Below are 18,255 nucleotides of genomic sequence, written 5' to 3' on the forward strand. Positions count from 1 at the left end.
TGGTTGGGTATTATCAGACTTGAGTTCTGACGTTCTTACTATCAAGGAGTTGATAAGTAAGAATGGAGCAATTGGGGTATGCTCGAATAAGGACATGTTTAGTCCGAATCACATGGAGATGTGAACCCACGGTTAGTTGTATCAATGAACCATTGAGGGCCACACAAGTACTAGCTTTGTAAATCCCGATGAGAAGTAAAAATAGTTCAATGTGTTGAACGGCTTATAAAGGAGTTTATAAGCGTAAGGAAAATTTGAAGTATGACTTCTATAAAGGAGAAAATAGTTCAATGTGTTGAACGACTTATAAATGAGTTTATAAGTGCAAAGAAAAATAGAAGTATGACTTCTATGAGAGAAATGTAAATTTTGATTTATGGAAGTGTTCCTAAATTAAAATTTGGCTAAGAGAATAATGTATTTGAAAATTGTGATTTTCATAAACATTATAATGGACTAAATTAAATTAATTCAAGTGTTGAATTAATCAAACACTAGTGGGCCTTGTAGAGCCCAAATGATTAAATTAGTTCAAGTGTTGGATTAATTAAATAATATTGAGTCTTGTAGAGCTCAATTAAAATAATTATTTAACTAGTGGGACTTGGGTAAATTCAAGTAATGTTTAATTAGTCTCAAATATGTTTGAGATAATTAAATTTAGTCCAAAGTTTTTAATTTGATTAAAAACTATATTGTATGCATGCATGGGAGGTGAAGGGTTGGAGATTACTTTTGAATAAAATAATGGCATGGCATGCTACTTTTCACTTTTGCTTTTTGCAACACCAAGACATGGAATTAAAATTATTCTCCTCCCTCCTCCAAGCATATGGCCGAAATATTGCTCCCATTTTCTCTCCAAGTTTTTCTTCCATTTTTGTGTTTTTGAATTGTTTAAGAACACACACTTCTCTTTGAAAAATCCTCACATTTTTCTAGTGCAAATTGTGAGGGGATCTACCTAGTTGGTGGTGGGCCTAATTTGAAGGAAAGATTCAAGAGGAAAGGAGGAGAGCTTGTAGATTCATCTTCCATTCAAGAGCTTTGTTGTTCAACAACAAAGTTGGAGCCACAATCAACTTTTTAAAGTTGATAGGTACATTTCTTTAACATCCTATGTATGTTTTTGATTTTGTAAATATTACACAAGATTCATTTGGGGTGGCCGAAATTTCCTCCTCAAAATTTCGAATTTTTTGCTTCCGTTGCGGCTTCCGGCCACCGTAACCGGTCCGCTTTCAAGTGGTATCAGAGCTAAGGTTACGGATTTTGTGTAATATTTACGTAATATTATGTTGAGATCGATTTCTAACCGCTTGAGAAATTTTTTGGTGCATGTATGGTGAAGGCCGAAATTTTTTGAAGAAAAACAAAAAAAAAAAAAAATGTTTTTCGGGCAGCCCGAGGGGCTGCCCGAAAATTTCGGGCAGCATAGGGCTGCCCGAGGGGCTGCCCGAAATGTTCAGTTTTTAAAATAAAATAAAAAAAAAAATTTTTGTTGTTGCCGGAATCCGGCGACGGAGCTCCGGCGACGGCGATGACGGCTAGGGTTTCCAAAAGTGTTTTGGACAATCTTAGTGTCATGGGCCTTGAGATGTTGGGCCATTGGATGGACAACATTATTTGTGAAATTTAAATGGGCCTAAGTATTTTTGGTGAAAAATGGGTTTTGGGCCCTTAAGTTTAAATTTACAATTGTTGCACATATTTTCTCATAAAATAAATAATTGAAGTAGGACTTCAATTATTTATAGTAAATGGTGATTTACAAGAAATTCGATTATAAATAAATTAATTTGAAAGTAGACAAAGGTGTTTGTATACTTTGTTAATTTAATTTATAATTGTGGCGGTTAGTGATTGGATCAAGATATATAATATTGGATCAATTAATTATAGTGATAATTAATTGATGGTGTATGATATGTGATATTATGCATGAAGGATGATCAAAAGCCCAAGCCCAATTTGCTAGGTGTATGCTAGGATATTTGTGTTGAATGATTGTAATAATTATCAATTTATCAAGTGGGCTTGGTTTATGGCCCGTTCCCACCCCATGAGATGTATCTCTATGTGCCATGGATATTTATTTGTAAATATTAGAATAGGGGAAGATCAAGATTGGAAGATGGTGGCCTTGGTGATTATGAAGATCGAAGACATGTAATATTGGATGCTAATGTAATAATTTAGTTGCATTGCATCCCGTGCATTTACCCTAGGATTGGACCTAGGCCCATGTTTGGCTCACACGGGCCATTAGTTTTGGGGCGATTGATCATCCTTGTATTGTTTTCTATTTATGATATATGCATGATATGTTATAAATAATGAGTATGTGCGTTATTATTATTATAATAACAAAGTTGCATGAATCCGGCAAACATACGATCAAACATGGCGAGCTTTTAAAATAAAATTAATGATGAGACCTTTCAAAATTAAAAAACCCTCATTTTGAATAAGATTCAAAATAAATATCAAGCCCGAAAAGGGGAATTATAAATTTGTTTATAATTTCCTTGTCTTCCATCGACAATGGGTGCATGATGAACGCTACCCGTACTCGGGGCTCGGCTCATATTATTGGGGTAGCCTCGAGTGCCGGAAAGTGACATCCATTGACATGGTGATGTGAACTACGTGGAACTCCCATGATTTCGGCTCATATTATTGAGGGAACTCATGGCGACCGTCCATTAAGGTTCAACATCGATGGGTAAGGCTTGACACGTGAAGATGAACGACGTCATATTATTGGGTCCTAATCAAACGTGAGACAAAAGTTTACGTTAAGGGTTGCATTGTGATGCAATTGGAAACTACCTTTTAGGTTTTGTGATTGGCTGATATTATTCGGGATCATAATTCGCTAATTGGACCTTACGTACCTACTGAGGAAAGGAGTTTCCCGTTTTCACTAGAGGGTAGTGAAAGATGTCAAAACAGTGGGAGCAAATATTTATGAAGTATAAGTCCAAACTTCATATCTTACTAAATATTTAAAATAGTCATCAACATTTATCTGTTTTTACTTTTCAGTACAAATCGACAATGTCTTCGATGCGCAATTCGATATCTATAATACTCGACAAACACATATTAACTGGACCTAATTACCTCACTTGGCTAAGAAATTTGAAAATAGTCTTAAATTCGGAAAGGGTAACATATACACTAACTCAGTCGCCCCCTGTTGAGGCTCCGACTGACTGCAATCCTGAGGAATTGCAGGCTTACAAGGAATGGTGTGACCATGACTTGATAGCCAGGTGTTATATGCTGACTTCTATAAACGATGAGCTACAGAGGCGTTTTGAGGGTGCAAAGAGTGCTGCTGACATTCATTTGCATCTCAAAGAGCTCTTTGGAGAGCAAACGCGTCCTCTTAGGCATGCTACCGTCAAGGAGCTGATCACTTTGCGCATGCGAGAGGGGACCTCGGTCCATGAGCATGGCCTAAAGGTGATCGGGCTCGTGGACAAGCTCGTTGGCATGGATCTGATCCTGCCTTCGGAGTTGACCACCGACATGTTGCTGTTATCGCTGCCTAGCTCATTTGATCCTTTTGTGGTGAACTTCAACATGAACAAGATGGAACCGACCCTTGAGGAGTTGGTGAACATGCTTGTTACGTTTGAATCCACCATCAAGAAAGAGAAGTTGGTTCTTTATGTGGGTTCTTCATCTGGTACGAAGATTGATCCACATGGGAAGGGAAAGAAGAGTTCTTTCCAACATCCCGAGAAGAACGTGCCCTTGTTGAGGCAATCTCCGAACCCTGTTGAGGCAGCCAGACCAGTTAAGGCTGACAAGACTAATGATGTATGTCATCACTGCAAGAAGCCTGGACATTGGAGGCGTAATTGCAAAGAATATCTTGCCCAGAAGTGTTCTGGAAACGGTATGTTCTAAATTTAAGTAAACATTTTAATTAACTCTACTTCTTGGGTATTAGATACCGGTTGTGACTCACATCTCTGTAATGGGTTACAGGTGATGGGAAGAAGTAGGAAGCTTAAGGAAGGTGTGACCTTCTTGAGGATGGGCAATGGAGCAAGAGTTGCTGCCAAGGCTATTAAGGATGTTTACTTATTGTTGAACAATGACTTTAAGTTAATTTTAAGAGATGTTTTGTTTGTACCTGTTTGGTGTAAAACATTGCTTCCATTTCTATTGTGATAAAAATGGATATTCTTGTTTATTTAGCAAAGGTGTTTGCAACATTTACAAGAATGAATGTTTAATTGGTACTTGAGAACTTGAAAAACGATCTCTATAACTTAAAAGTAAAAGATATTCTACTAAATGTCCATTCAAAGGCAGATACCATGTGAGATATGGATGGGTAAGCCTCCCAAATATTCTTATCTTAGAATATGGGGAGCCCTGCTTATGTGAAGCAGGTAGTATGAGATAAATTGGATTGTTGATCCATTTTATGTTACTTTGTGGGATATCCAAGGAATTAAGTTGGATATTATTTCTATCATCCCCAAGAAACAAAGGTGTTTGTTTCTAGGAATGCAACCTTTTTGAAAGGGATTTTCTATTGGATAAAAAAAAAGGGAGATGATAGAACTCGAAGAGGTTCGAGAGAAACCCACAATTATAGAACCCACACCCGATGAGCCAAGAGAGGAGATACAAGCTCCTAGCAGATACGAGAAAGTCTCGAGACCACCTATGAGGTATGGTCAGCTTCTTGAAGAAGGCCATGATGAGCCTAACCATGGATGTGATCCATGGACCTTCAAGGAAGCGTTATCTGATGCCAATTCATCCAAGTGACTTGAAGAAATGGAATCTGAGTTGAATTCCATGCATTCGAACCAAGTGTAGGATCTTGTGGATCCACCTGTGGGAACTGTTCCCACAGGGACTTGGGGAGGATGGGAAGGTGTTGACCTTCAAGGCGCGATTGGTGGCAAAAGGATGTACTCAAAGACAAGGAGTTGACTTTGAGGAAACCTTTTCCCAATCGCAATGTTCAAGTCCATAAGGATTTTATTAGCCATAGCTGCATAGTATGACTATGAGATATGGCAGATGGATGTCAAGACAAACTTTCTTAAATGGGGATTTTAAGAAAGTTATTTACATGTCTAAACCTGAAGGGTTTACATCTATCGGAAGTGAGCATATGGTATGCAAACTTCAGAGATCTATTTATGATCTAAAGCAGGTATCTAGGAGTTGGAACCTCAGATTCGACAGTACAATCAAATAGTTTGATTTACTAAGAATCATGAGGGACCCTATGTGTATAAGAAGGTCAGTGGGAGTGTTGTGACATTCCTGGTGTTATATGTTGATAATATTCTACTCATTGGGAATGATGTAGGAATGTTGCAATCAACTAAGATATGGTTAACGAGTAAGTTCTCGATGCAGGACTTAGGAGAAGCATCTTTTGTATTGGGATACAGATCTATAGAGATAGATCGAAAAGATGGCTTGGTCTCACCCAGTCCACATACATGATACCATCGTGAAGCGGTTCTCGATGGATGCGTCCTTGAGAGGACATCTACCAATGTGTCATGGCGTGTCCCTATCCAAGTCTGTCTCCTGAGACTGATGCAGAGATAGTGACGATGACACGCATTCCGTATGCTTCAACAATTGGTAACATCATGTATGGGATGATATCTACACGTCCTGACGTGGCGTTTTCACTATGTGTAGTGAAAAGATATCAATCGAACCCCGGTCTTCCACAACTAGAAAGCTGTGAAAGACATCCTCAAGTTGTTGAGAAGGACCAATAAGTTGTTCTTGGTCTATGGGGGTAGAGAACTGAAATTGGAAGGCTATACCGACTCTAGCTTCCAAAGCGATATCGATAACTCGAAGTCAACCTCTAGTTTTGTATTCATGCTCAACGGTGCTGCTGTCTCTTGGAAGAGTTCCAAGCAAGACAATAATACGGATTCCAGCACAGAGGCCGAATACATTGCTGCATCAGGTGCAGCAAGAGAGGCTGTTTGGATAAGGAATTTCGTCCAAGAGTTGGACGTCATTCCTAATGGAATTGCTCCTATCCCGGTGTTGTGTGACAACACGGGAGCTATAGCTCAAGCAAAGGAGCCAAGGTCTCATCAGAAATCCAAACTAGTATTGAGAAAGTACCACATCCTCGGAGAGATTGTGGAATGAAGAGTAGTGTCTATTGACAAAGTCGGCTCCGCAGATTATGTTGTTGATCCACTAGCTAAGCCTTTACCTGGACCATTATTCGACAAGCATCGCGAATCAATGGGTTTTAAGCATATGGGTAGTTGGCTCTAGTGCAAGTGGGAGATTGTTAGAGTAGGTGCCCGTCGAGCCAAGTGTTGGCCGAGTGTTCACAATGAAACTCTATGTATAAGCAGTCTTTATTTTAATAATATTTGAAATTATTACTTTGGCAAATCTTTATCTGTATACCCATGCTAGCTGCATAGATAAAGCCCTTGAATATACAAATTGTAGAAAGAATATGAGATGCTCATATGATGAGTATCATGAAACTCATATTTGTAATACTGTATATTCTAAACGGTTCCTAGTCGATTCAGCCGCCACTAAGAAGGATATAGGCCGCTCGAGTTAGAGACTAGTATCTGCGATGTGAGTACCATGTTTCATTGGTAGGGGACATTGTGATGTCCGAACATGCAGATAGGTGCTCCTGGTAGAGTGCACTGAACAACCCTCCATAAAAGGACTTTCCAAGTGGTTCTCACTTATCGAGTGGAAAAGTCCTGGTTTATGGTTGTACAGAATTAGTCCTTATGACCCGGGACAACATTGAGACTCTATGTGCTAGAATTACACTTTGACTTGTTTACCGACTCTCATGGGGTCACCAGGTGGCAAGGTTGGGTGTTATGTCGAAACACATAGGAGTCGATGCATTGTAGTCGGGGATTCACCGCTTACCTTCGGGTATGGATATCCTATGTGTTATCATGTGTATGTAGATCGAAATCTCTGGCCAGAGTATGGTTGTAATTATGAAAGGGGTTTCATAGATTACACCATCGATGCAACTACAACATGACACATAGTATCGATTCATTGACAACTCTCGATAAACCAATGGTTGTCGAATCGATCGGGATATATGAGTTGAAGGGACCGTACTGTACGCTAACCATAATTGAATGGTTCTTGCAGGCACTATCATGTGATACCTAGGGAATCACGTAAGCGATGCTGCTAGGCGTTTAACGTGATTGGTTGGGTATTATCAGACTTGAGTTCTGACGTTCTTACTATCAAGGAGTTGATAAGTAAGAATGGAGCAATTGGGGTATGCTCGAATAAGGACATGTTTAGTCCGAATCACATGGAGATGTGAACCCACGGCTAGTTGTATCAATGAACCATTGAGGGCCACACAAGTACTAGCTTTGTAAATCCCGATGAGAAGTAAAAATAGTTCAATGTGTTGAACGGCTTATAAAGGAGTTTATAAGCGTAAGGAAAATTAGAAGTATGACTTCTATAAAGGAGAAAATAGTTCAATGTGTTGAACGACTTATAAATGAGTTTATAAGTGCAAAGAAAAATAGAAGTATGACTTCTATGAGAGAAATGTAAATTTTGATTTATGGAAGTGTTCCTAAATTAAAATTTGGCCAAGAGAATAATGTATTTGAAAATTGTGATTTTCATAAACATTATAATGGACTAAATTAAATTAATTCAAGTGTTGAATTAATCAAACACTAGTGGGCCTTGTAGAGCCCAAATGATTAAATTAATTCAAGTGTTGGATTAATTAAATAATATTGAGTCTTGTAGAGCTCAATTAAAATAATTATTTAACTAGTGGGACTTGGGTAAATTCAAGTAATGTTTAATTAGTCTCAAATATGTTTGAGATAATTAAATTTAGTCCAAAGTTTTTAATTTGATTAAAAACTATATTGTATGCATGCATGGGAGGTGAAGGGTTGGAGATTACTTTTGAATAAAATAATGGCATGGCATGCTACTTTTCACTTTTGCTTTTTGCAACACCAAGACATGGAATTAAAATTATTCTCCTCCAAGCATATGGCCGAAATATTGCTCCCATTTTCTCTCCAAGTTTTTCTTCCATTTTTGTGTTTTTGAATTGTTTAAGAACACACACTTCTCTTTGAAAAATCCTCACATTTTTCTAGTGCAAATTGTGAGAGGATCTACCTAGTTGGTGGTGGGCCTAATTTGAAGGAAAGATTCAAGAGGAAAGGAGGAGAGCTTGTAGATTCATCTTCCATTCAAGAGCTTTGTTGTTCAACAACAAAGTTGGAGCCACAATCAACTTTTTAAAGTTGATAGGTACATTTCTTTAACATCCTATGTATGTTTTTGATTTTGTAAATATTACACAAGATTTATTTGGGGTGGCCGAAATTTCCTCCTCAAAATTTCGAATTTTTTGCTTCCGTTGCGGCTTCCGGCCACCGTAACCGGTCCGCTTTCAATATTATATATGTGCTTTCTGAATATTGTCGTAGGAAGTGCCTTTGTGAAGAGATCTGATGAGTTTTCACTTGATTGAATGTGACAAACATCAATACATTTATTATTCTCAAGCTCCTTGGTGAATGCGAAGAACTTAGGAAGAATATGTTTAGTTCTGTCGCTTTTTATGTATCCTTCTTTCATTTGAGCAACACATGCAGCATTATCTTCATATAGTATCACAGGCTTCTCGTCAAATGATAATCCGCATGAGATTTGGATATGTTGGATCATTGATTTTAACCATACACATTCACGGCTTGCTTCATGTAGTGCAATAATCTCGGCATGATTTGATGAAGTTGTTACGAGCGTTTGTTTCTGTGAACGCCAAGAAATTGCAGTGCCTCCACGAGTAAATACATATCCAGTTTGGGAACGTGCCTTGTATGGATCAGATAAGTATCCAGCATCGGCATAACCAATTATACTTGGATTAACATCTTTTGAATATAAAAGTCTCAAGTCTGTCGTTCCTCGTAGATAACGGAATATATGTTTAATTCCGTTCCAGTGTCTCTTTGTTGGATATGTGCTAAATCTTGCCAACAAATTTACGGCAAAAGATATATCAGGCCTTGTACAATTTGTAAGATACATAAGGGCACCGATAGCACTTAGATATGGTACTTCTAGACCAAGAATATCTTCATCATCTTCACATGGACGGAATGGATCTTTTTCTATGTTTAATGATCTAACAACCATTGTAGTACTTAAAGGATATGATTTATCCATATTAAATAGTTTAAGGATCTTTTCTGTATAATTTGTCTGGTGAACAAACATTCCGCATTCTTTTTGTTCAATTTGTAAACCCAAACAATACTTGGTTTTTCCAAGATCCTTCATTTCAAATTCTTCCTTCAAGTATGACACAACTTCTTGAATTTCTTTATTCGTTCCAATGATGTTTAAATCATCAACATATACAGCAATAATTACGCATCCGGATGTTGTTTTCTTAGTGAAAACACAAGGGCATATTGAATTATTTACATATCCATTTTTCATCAAGTGATCACTTAGTCGATTATACCACATTCGACCGGATTGCTTCAACCCATATAATGATCTTTGTAATTTCACAGAATAACATTCTCAGGGTTTTGAACTTTGTGCTTCAGGCATCTTAAATCCTTCAGGGATTTTCATATATATATATTACTATCAAGTGATCCATATAAGTAAGTTGTAACAACATCCATAAGACGCATTTCTAAATTTTCAGATACTGCCAAGCTAATCAAATACCAAAACGTAATTGCATCCATCATGGGAGAATACGCGTCTTCATAATCAATTCCAGGCCTTTGAGAAAAACCTTGTGCAACAAGTCGAGCTTTATATCTTACTATTTCAATTTTCTCATTTCGCTTTCGAATAAAAACCCATTTGTATCCAACAGGTTTTACACCTTCAGGTGTAAGGACTATATGTCCAAAAATATTACGTTTATTTAGCGAATCCAATTCAACCTGGATGACTTCTTTCCATTTTATCCAATCCTGCCGATTTTTACATTCCCCAAAAGATTTTGGTTCATGATCTTCATTATCATTTATGATGTCGATTGCCACATTATAAGAAAATATATCATCGATTTCTTCTATATCTTTTTGGTTCCATATTTTTCCAGTATTAATATAATTGATAGAGATTTCATGATTCTCGTCAGTTTGTGGTTCTGACAGAACATTTTTATCATCATGTGTTTCTTCAGGAACACCATTCTCTATTTTGTGATCATCATGTGTTTCTTCGGGAACATCATTCTCTATTTTGTGATCATCGTGTTTCTCTATGAATTTTCTTTTTCGAGGATTTTTATCCTTGGAACCGACTGGCCTTCCACGCTTCAGGCGTTTTACGACATCATGACTTTGTTCAATTTGTTTCTTTGGAATTTCAATTCGAGCAGGAGCATTTACAGCATGTATATATGATTTAGTTACCCCTTTTGCATATGTAAATGCATCTGGTATTTGATTTTCTATTCTTTGCAAGTGCACAATTTGATGTACATCTTTTTCACATTGTTGTGTTCTTGGATCCAGATGTAACAATGATGATACATGCCATGTAATTTCCTTTTCGGTATGTTTCTGTTCTCCCCCTAACATTTGGAAGATTTTCTCATTAAAATGACAATCAGCAAAACGTGCTGTGAACACGTCGTCTGTCTGAGGTTCAAGATATCGAATGATTGATGGACTATCGTAACCGATATAAATTCCAACCTTTCTTTGATGTCTCATTTTCTTTCGTTGCGGTGGTGCAACATGCACATACACCATACATCCAAAAATTCTCAAATGAGAAATGTCTGGTTCTTTACCAAATGCAAGCTGCAATGGGGATTTTTTATGATATGCACTTGGTCTGATGCGAATTAATGAAGCAGCATGTAAAATTGCATGTCCCCATATAGAAATAGGGAGCTTTGTTTTCATAATCATTGGTCTAGCAATCATTTGCAGACGTTTAATCAATGATTCAGCCAATTCATTCTGTGTATGTACGTGAGCAACAGGATGCTCAACAATGATTCTCATAGACATACAATAATCATTGAAAGTCTGAGAAGTAAATTCACCAGCATTATCAAGTCTAATTTTCTTGATTGTATAAGATCGGGAAATTGATTCCTCAATTTTATTATTTGAGCAGGTAATCTTGCAAATGCAACATTTCGAGTTGACAATAAACATACATGTGACCATCTGCTGGAGGCATCAATCAATACCATAAAGTATCTGAATGGTCCACAAGGTGGATGGATTGGTCCACAAATATCACCCTGAATACGTTCAAGAAACATTGGTGATTCAGTTTGGATTTTGACTGGTGATGGTCTTATAATAAGTTTTCCAAGAGAACATGCTTTACATTGAAACTTATTATTCTGAAAGATCTTCTGGTCTTTCAGTGGATGACCATGTGTATTTTCTATGATTCTTCGCATCATTGTTGAACCAGGATGTCCCAATCGGTCATGCCAATTCGTTAATATTGAAGAATTATCAACTACCATATTTGATTCAATGGGACTTATATGTGTATAATGCAATCCAGTAAGGAGCATTGGTAGTTTTTCGATCACATATTTCTTTCTTGATTTATATGTGATAAGACACATATATTTCTCATTCCCTTCATTCACTGTTTGAGTATCAAACCCATGGGAATATATATCATTAAAACTCAACAAATTTCTTTTCGATTGTGGTGAATATAAATCATCATTGATCAAAAAATTTTGTACCATTAGGTAACAAAAATTGTGCTTTACCACATCCTTTAATCAAGTCTACATGACATGATATTGTATTCATCGTTGTTTTTGTTGGTTTTAGTTCCAAGAAATATCTTTTATCTCGGAGGATAGTGTGCGTTGTACCACTATCGGGTATGCAAACTTCAGCTTTGCTCATAGCATTTTCCATATTTGAACTTAAAAAAAATATACAATGAAATAAAATTACTGACAATACATATATAAATATAACACATATCATAATTGTACAATAAAACATTATTATATGAATACATGAAAATAAATTATTGTACATTTATATTCTACCATTATATTGTTCATTTTCAGAGAAATCATTGAGAAAATCTGCAGCATCAATATTGTTCATTTCTATCCCACCAACATATTGATCATTTCCAGAGAAATCATTCATAAAATCACCAGCATCAAAATGAGTTGAATCACTCAAACAGTCACTGCGTTCAATGAAGTTGGTCTCCTTTTCTTTCCCCTTTAATGATTCTTTATAAAGTTTGCAAAGATGCTCAGGGGCTCGACAAATACGGGACCAATGTCCTGGAGTACCACATCTGAAACAAGAACTTTCATATCTTTTTGAGTGATTCTCATTAACACTTGTATTCTCATGATGTCTTTTCTGTGGATGGCTTGGGACGCTCTTTTGAGATGAGTTATAAAAATACATATCTCTATTGTTTTCAAAATCACGGCCTCGACCACGACCATGGCCAATTCCACGTCCACGTCCACGTCCACGACCTCGACCTCGACCAAAATCTTGTCTTTGAATTTGATTTTGGTTTCGAGGTTTAAATTCATTTTTACTTACAGCATTTCCAGAAGTAAATGCTGTTGATCCAGTGGGTCGGGACTGATGATTTCTCATTAATAGCTCGTTGTTTTTTTCCGCCACAAGAAGACAGGCGATGAGTTCAGAATATCTCGCAAATCCACGTACTCTATATTGTTGCTGTAGAGTAATATTTGATGCATGAAACGTGAAAAATGTTTTTTCAAACATTTCCGATTCTGTGACCTCATGTCCACAAAATTTTAGCTGCGAGATTATTCGATACATCGCTGAATTGTAATCACTGACTTTCTTAAAATCTTGGAATCTTAACATATTCCATTCATCACGGGCGGTCGGAAGTATAACTTCCCTTATATGTTCAAATCTTTCTTTCAATCCTTTCCACAAAGCCATGAGATCTTTTTCAATTAAATATTCACATTTCAATCCCTCGTCGAGATGTCGACGCAAAAATATAATGGCTTTTGCCTTTTCTTGTGATGTCGATATGCCATTTTCTTTTATTGTCTCACTTAGACCCAATGACTCAAGATGCATTTCTACATCGAGAGTCCATGACATATAATTTTTCCCCATGATGTCGAGCGCAACAAATTCGAGCTTTGTTAAATTTGACATGGTGGTACTAAAAAAAATTACGATGCATTTTATTAGTTAATGAATATTGCAATACAAAGTAATGGATAAACAACAAGTACAAACATTTGTAAAAATAAATAAAACACACGAGGAGGATATTCTCCGATAAATAAAAGACTCGTGAGTATGATAACCAAAATAATTAAAAATAACCTTGAGAAAGCCATCTTCTTTTTTCTTCGAAAAAATTGATGATGGATAATTTTTAGATAAGAAGAGAAAGTTGAAGTGATTGAAAGAGTTTGTGAGATCATATTTATAGGGCAAAAACTAGCCGTTTTGTCACCGTTTATGACCGTTGGTGTACAAAAAAATAATGTATGTATTTGTATAATTTTATGGTAATAATATGATGTATATAATATTATACATGTTTAAATAATTATGTATATCATATCACATTATTATAATGAAGTGTTATATTTTATTTTGTTTAAAAACCTTACAGGCTTTTATACTTGTCGTATCCCTTACCGGGAGTGTGGGATGTCGTCTTAACATCCTCCCAGGATTTATAACAAATTTTTGAAAAATTTATTTTTATTATTAATAATAACATTATATTATATTAAATATATATACACAATAAATAAATAACAGTAAAATAAATATTATTACTTTTGTTACCTTTTTCTTCTGTTTGGAGCTTGAAAAAGGATAGAGGACTTTTAGAGGTTCGTGCTGATAACTTGTTGTGAAAAAGTAAAAATTTATGGTAAAAAGTAAAAATCTCAAACTCTCAAAATTTACCAAACTACACACTTTATAATATTTTTTTCTCTACTCAATTGTATCAAATTTTTACAAATGGAGACCTATTTATAGGATTTCTTTGGAAAACAATCCAAAAACAATTTCATCATTACCTACATCATCACACACTAATTTTCAATAATTACAACTCTTATTTTCAACATTCAAATATTCAATACACACATTTTAAATATTATTTTTCAACAATATTACACTATGCCAAAAATCACTTTTTACTTCAGATAATATCTGAAGTAATAGGGTACTTAATTGCCGAAGTATATGGACGTGAAGTAATAGATGTACCTTTTACTTCGCATAATAACCGAAGTTGTATGCTTGAAACTACTGAAGTCTTTGGCCGGTTTTCGAAAGAAAACCGGTCCCGAATTGGACCGGTGCCGAAGTAAGAAATGTGTTTTACTTCATCGATTTTTGTAAATAGGGAAGTAATAGATTATATATAACTTCGTCGTAATTATTATTTAGCGAAGTACTTTATAATATTTTATTTCACAATTTACATTGAGTGACGAAGTAATTCATCTGGCAGACTTCGTAGTTATGTATGTTGGTGAAGTAATAGACGCAAACAACTTCATAATTTATCCTATTTGTTGAAGTAAAGATAATCTATAACTTCAACATTTATCGTATTTGGTGAAGTATTTTATATCATGTTACTTCACAATTTACATTTAGTGACGAAGTAACTGGTTCGAAAGACTTCAATAATTTGTATTTTGGTGAAGTAATTGCGGAAAACAACTTCATTTTTACAGAATAATGGTGAAGTAAATTAATTCTATCACTTCGTCTGATTTCTTATTTGTCGAAGTAAATATAATCTATAATGGTGAAGTAAATTAACATTTTGGTGAAGTAATTGCGCAAAACAACTTCGTATGACTTAATATACTAATATAATTAAATTCATAAATTAATCTAAAAATGATTAATATCCACGAATCCACAATTACATATTCATCAATCCACAAGTAACCCAAAAAATACATCCACAAAACCAAAAGTATATCCAAAAATCTAGAATGACAAACAAAATATTTATCCCAACATACACCATCCATCTAAGCACCTACATAGGAGTAAACAAATTCACTCCATTCACTTCTAACCTCGTCATATTGACATTGGGTGTAGTACTGGTTCTTGATGCATCCTGCAAACTGAAATTTGAAAAAGAAAATACATTAGATTCTTCTATTTCAAATAAAAATTGACAGATATAAAATATAGCAGTACTGGTAGAGGCAGGTAACGCACCACCCAAATTTACACAACACATCTTAAAAAACTCAATCCATATATTTACACATATCCCCAAGAGAACAGAAAAACCTGGGGGATGTTGGGCAAATATCTCCATACAAACATCATCATTTAGCTGTATGTCTTTCCAAACAAATATCAGGATCGAGATTAATAGTATAACCTTAACACTCATTGAGAAAAAAAAGAGCCAAGCTCAGAGCAGTGCACGTGTAGTCCAGTACCCAATATTCATGTCTCTGTGCCTCAGTCAACATACAAGAAATCAAGGGATAATGTTAAGCCCACACATCTCTGTCCATTTTTCATTATTACTCTTAACCAACCAACCTCATTTTCATGCACTGCTACTCAAACATCTTGCCTAGCTACTGCCCACCAAATGCGTACCTTGAAACTTCATATTTCAGAATTTCCATTACGCAGTCAAGAATGATTCACACACACGCACGCACAAAAAACACTAATTTATAAATATAAACCAATAATTTTTATATATGTATCGAACTTTTTGCTGGATTATTTTATGTCATAAGTGCTGCATATTTTATGTCATAAATCCTAAATTATCCTGAAATGAAGCTCAAGACTAAAAAACGATTCAAAATAGCCATAAGAGACGACTTACTTCTGGACATCAACATAATATCAAGAAACGGATAACTCATACGAAATAACAAACGATCAAACATAATTCGGAACAAAAACAACAGATAAAGCAAAAACACAACCCCAAGAGAGAGAAAAAAATCATGGCCGTGTAAAATATAAGAGGGAAGAATCAGAAAGATAGAACCAATGTATGATTGTAAAGCAACCCAACAAAATTTCTTTTTTTTATCACTAATATAAAATATATCCCAATGGCAACACATTATCTCAACAATAAAATATATCCCAATGACAACACATTATCTCAACAATAAAATATATCTCAAAGACAACAATAAAATATATCTCAAACACGAAAGGAGACTACCTATTGACTAACAAACAAAAGAAGACTACACAGATGCATATAAGTTAGAAAAACAAAAAAAATCGACGGAGACAATGACTAACAAGAAATAAAATGATAATTTAGTGCTTAGTGGAAAAGTAAGAATGAGAAAAGATGTGAGAAATGAGATATTATGAACCTTTTTTTTAAAATGCAAATAATATCCATATATATGAGTTATCCCCCTGTATTCTTCCCATATATTTATTTTAGGCACATTCTGTGTGTTGGGATATAAGGGTAAAACTGCCCACGAGGTATATATATATATATATATATATATATATATATATATATATATATATATATATATATATATATAAGAATATGAAGACAGAAACGCACATGTTGTAATAAAGTAGACATTTTGCCCGGACCATATGTTAAGCAATCGATAGCACGTTGCTGCCAAAACCTAAGTTTTACAAATAATACATCTAGAAAAGAATGATACACACAAGGTCCAATATGTTCTTCATCGAAACACCAAGAATTGAATACTGTGGCACTCAATGTAATGGAAAATTGTTCGTTAAAGAAATTTGAGATTTACACATTACTTATACTAGCATCATGAACAAGACGATAATCGAAATGCTTTAGTAAATCACATGGTTTATTCAACTCAAATTAGCAAATTTTGAGAGCAAACAAGAAACCAAGTAAAAAAAAATCACTGTATTTCAAAAGTAGATGATTTTTTTTACATCAGGGACGGAATAACTAGACTTACGGTGGTGGTGGTGGTGTTTTGCTTCTCTCTCGGTGAGTTGAACGGCGGTGGTGTTGGCGGTTCGAAGCGAGAATGGCGGTGAGTGGAAAATGTGGCGCGTTAATGAGCTCGTCTACGAAGGATAAATGATATAATCGAAATAACTCAGCGACGGTTTTTAAAAATTCCGTCGCTAATTGCGACGAATGTTGAAATACCGTCGCTTATAGCGACGGTCGTTTTAAAAACCGTCGCTGTCTAGATCGGCGACGGTTAAAAAACCGTCGCAAATTGTCAACCCTCACCAAATGTTCAGCGCGGTTCATCTTATTACTTCGGCATTTAACTTAGTTTTCTTCTTTTTTACTTCATCAACATTGAAATACCGAAGTAAAATATAATAATAAAAAATAGTGAAGCCCGTGTTTTTAAACATCCGAAGTAAATATATTATTTTACTTCGCTTGTGTTATTACTGAAGTTATTGGTAATGTATTACTTCGTAAATTATTATTGCCGAAGTACCGCCTGCCGAAGTAAAATCCGATTTTTCTACTAGTGTTAATTTTTTTAAAAAATCCGTCAGATTTTTTTCCAAAAATAAAATAACGAGAAAACGATCCCCATTTCGCAAAATCATAGCAAAACATGTTCATCAGATCATACAGTGAGAGAATTGTCCTCGTCGCGGAGTGGAGAGTGAACGATAATCCTTGGTCCAAACGAGAAAAATGCAAAAACTTGTGTGAGACGATTTCACAGATCTTATTTGTGAAACGGATTCTTATTTTGGTCATCCATGAAAAATTATTGCTTCTTATACTAAAAGTATTACTTTTTATTGTGAAATCGGTAGGGTTGACCCGTCTCACAGATTAAGATCCGTGAGACGGTCTCACATTATACTCATTATACTCACTTCAAGAAAAATTGTAACAATTGTCTTCATAGTAGACTGAATTGAACTAAAAAAATAAAGATAGTTGTATTTTTACATCAGTCCGTTTTTCTATTATTTTCAAGCAGATCATGTCACGACTTCTCAAGGCCATGGGCGAAGCCGCCTACAACTCGGGCGGATCTTTTCATTTTTATTGTTTTATAGTGAGATTTTGGTCCAAAGTCCAAACTTGTATTTAGTTCGAGTAGTTCAAATAGAAAATAAATACATAAATCATAAAAATTTAATTTTTTGTATTTTGCTCATGTAACATAAGTAAGAAAAATAAAGACTGATCCTAGTAAAATTAATATTTTAGTCTAAA

The sequence above is a fragment of the Primulina eburnea genome, chromosome 2, assembly GCF_022965805.1.
Source record: "Primulina eburnea isolate SZY01 chromosome 2, ASM2296580v1, whole genome shotgun sequence".
NCBI classification, from domain to species: domain Eukaryota; kingdom Viridiplantae; phylum Streptophyta; class Magnoliopsida; order Lamiales; family Gesneriaceae; genus Primulina; species Primulina eburnea.